The 3777-nt window shown below is 25.4% G+C and overlaps 1 pseudogene; it reads left to right on the top strand.

The window, feature by feature from the left end:
• Positions 1–667: 667 nt before the first annotated feature.
• LOC147067680 (uncharacterized) lies at positions 668–1612 on the top strand (annotated as a pseudogene).
• The last annotated feature ends 2165 nt before the right edge of the window (positions 1613–3777 follow it).

The raw sequence follows: 3777 nt of genomic DNA, 5'->3' as shown, positions 1-3777 counted from the left end.
AAATTATACTACCCTTAAAAAGGTATAAAATGATTATTTTATCTTTTGACTTATATTTATTATTATTTTAAGCCTTGATATAATAATATTATAATTATTTTATTTGTATACTTTTATTTATTATAATTTTATGTTTGTATACTTTTATTTATTATAGCTTTAAGTTTGTATACTTTTATTTATTATAATTTTATGCATATATATTATACTACTTTCAAAAGAGTATTTTATAACTATTTTTTAAATCTAATTTCTCACCACCGTTGGTAAATTATCTGATATTAATTTTTATATTTTAGTTTTTAGAACTTCTTCTATTTTCTAATAGTATTATTTTCCAATTATTTCATGTCTATTTATTTTCAGATATTAGACGCCTTTAATTTTATAAATAATCCTAAATTATTTTATGCTTTGATATTATACAGCTGTTAATTATAAAAACAATCCTTAATTATTTTATGTTTTGATATTATACAGCTGTTAATTTTATAGATAATCCTAAATTATTTTATGTTTATTTATGACCGGATTCCATACAGTTATTGATATGCTATTCCTTATGATGTTAATAATTCTCTAATATTGGATTTCTACAGCCCTTAATAAAATTATATATATAATCCTTGTATATATGCAGATCTTATTCTTTATTTTTTAACCCTCGATGGAAATTGATATAGATAATATTATAACACGGCTAACATCGCCCTTGAACCAAAAGGCTTACAGAGTTGTAGTTCTAGCCGAAGCCGAAATTCGATTTTTATGTACCAAGTCAAAAGAAATTTTTTCGAAACAACCAATTCTTCTTGATATCAAACCACCAGTAAAAATATGTGGCGATATTCATGGTCAATTTCCAGATCTTCTTAAACTATTTGAATATGGTGGGTTTCCGCCAAAGGTATCATATCTTTTTTTAGGTGACTACGTCGATCGTGGAAAGCAAAGTATAGAAACTATTTGTCTTCTTTTTGCTTACAAAATAAAATATCCCGATACATTTTTTTTATTACGAGGCAATCACGAATCAGCTACTATCAATAGATTATATGGTTTTTTTGATGAATGCAAGAGAAGATACGATATAAAAATATGGAAATCCTTTATTGATGTTTTTAATCATTTGCCAATCTGTGCACTTGTTTCTAAAAGAATCTTTTGCATGCATGGTGGCATAAGTCCAGAACTCGATAATTTTGATCAGATTTTGAAAATTCAACGACCTACTGAGATTCCAGATGATGGTCTTTTATGTGATTTATTATGGAGTGATCCAGAAGATATAAAGGGGTGGGCCGAAAACGACAGAGGCGTATCATTTACATTTGGTCCAGATGTCGTCGAAGAATTTTTAGAAAAACATGACATAGACCTCATTTGTAGAGCACACCAAGTTGTCGAAGAAGGATACCAATTCTTTGCTAATAGAGGACTCGTTACTGTATTTAGTGCTCCAAATTATGTAAACGAATGGAATAACGCGGGGGCTATCATGAATGTAGACGCAAATTTAGTATGCTCATTTCAAGTATTAAAACCAAGACCTAAAAATGATACATCCAACTTAAAAAAACCAGCTTCTACTCCTCCAAAACTTAATAAATAATTTTATATTGTTTTATTTAAATAAAATACATAAAATATTATGAAGAAAAAAAAATAATGTCTATATAATAAAAACCTTATACGCATTTCTTTCTCTTAATCAATAATAAATTAAAGATCATGAGACTTTGTATTAAACATTTTGTAAATATAGGTCATAAGTTTAGATGAACAATTTAAATAACAAAAAAGTAAATTAACCCATCAATAAAAAACTTTAAGTGCATTATAAATTCTAAAAGAAGAAGATTAATAGAACAAAATTGTAATAATGATGAGACTATTTTAAATAATATGCATGTTGTACAAATAAATCATAAGTTTTGATTTACAAATTTAAATAACAAAAAACTAAATCAACCCATAAATAAAATACTTAGTGTACATTTTAAATTCTAAAAGAAAAAGATTAATAGAACAAAATTGTAATAATGATGAGACTATTTTAAATAACATGTATGTTGTACAAATAAATCATAAGTTTTGATTTACAAATTTAAATAACAAACAATCAAATTAACCAAGAAAAGATTTAATCTAAATGAAAATAAGTTATTTATATTAATAAGGATATAGTTAAGACTATAGATATGATGTGTCCACGATAAATCGATCACATTATCTTGTAGAGAAAATCTAAAATTACAATAACAAAATTAACGCCTGAATAAAAAGATGCATATTATCAAACCCATAAAAAGTAGAGACCCGCATTCAAGATCACATACTCCGCAAGACGCTTGAGCTCATATCATTTACGAGAAGAAGCACTGACTAAAAGAATTAATACTGGAAGACGATAAAGAATGCATTAAGGATTCATACACTACCACCTGTTTGATATTTACATTTTGGGGAAAAGAAATAGCTGAATTGAAGAAACTTGACCTATAAATACCATTTAATATTGAAAAAGAGCGTAAGAATTTATATAAAACAAACTAGCAACAATAATAGTGTGTACTCAAAATGGACAAAAATATTAAATGTGTCACAAGATATTCTCGTGTATAATAAAAAGATAGATCCAATTATACAATGTGGGGAAATATGTACATCGATAATCAGACTGAGTTTTAAGTGGAATTAGAATAGAATATGACTTACTAGCAAATAAAATCACAACTTTTTAGAAAGGTAGAACAACAATAGCATCATATATTATAAGTTGAATAAGTATGTTTATAAAATACATAAAAATAGCATAGTAAAGAGTTGAGGACGCCGATATAAGCAGGAAGAATATGTAAAAATAATAAGATAGAGACAAAGAATTGAATTTTCATTCCTTTAAAGGAAAGGATAATGGAGGAAGGTTTTAAATAAAGTTGATGAGATTATAAGAAATAATTGCCGAAATTTTCTATTTATAATAAATGAACTATTTGAATAAATATGGACTAAAAAATGAAATTAACCTATAAATAATATATTAAAACAAATTTATAATCATAAAAAAGCAATTGATGAAGATAGATCAGAGGAAGGTGTCAAAAGATGCATCAAGGAGTTGTGCAATATTCCTAACACGCTGAACACGTTCAAATAGATAAAATCGATAAAAAGAAAATTAACCCATGAATAAATAAAAATTTTTAATCATATAAAGCAATTGATGAAGATAGATCAGGGGAAGGTATCAAAAGATGTATCAAGGAGCTGTGCAATACTCTCAATGGACTGACCACATCTAAATAGATAAAATTAAAAAAAATAAACTTAACCCATAAATAAAAAAAAATTGTATATTATATATTCAATAAATATATTTTAGAAATTATAGAAGTATAATAGCCTTTATATTGTATGCTATTTAATCTAAGAAAAATATAAAAATAGAAGATTTTTTGATAAATTAAGGTCAGCTGATAATTACCTAAAATTATTTTATGATGACAGAAACATTTAATCTTATAAGAAAAAAAGCCGTTCCAATAAATTAGAATTTTAATGGCAAAAGAACGTGAACAACCAAAATACATCTTAATAAATGCCTTGTTTCTTTTCAAAAAAACATATATAAGATAAAATGTTGATTTTTATTATTATTTAAGCAAAATTATGTTCTTTATCAGACAGCTTTTTGTTCGAAATAATAAAATGCACTTCACTATCCATAAAAAAACCATTTTGAGATTATTAAAAACATGTATTTTTAACATTTTA

The sequence above is a fragment of the Rhyacophila brunnea genome, unplaced genomic scaffold (assembly GCF_057557595.1).
Source record: "Rhyacophila brunnea isolate RB1 unplaced genomic scaffold, BYU_Rbru_1.0 scaffold_34, whole genome shotgun sequence".
Classification (NCBI taxonomy): Eukaryota; Metazoa; Arthropoda; class Insecta; order Trichoptera; family Rhyacophilidae; genus Rhyacophila; species Rhyacophila brunnea.
The sequence above is the reverse complement of the archived record's forward strand: the minus strand, read 5'-3'. Positions and strand labels throughout refer to the sequence as shown.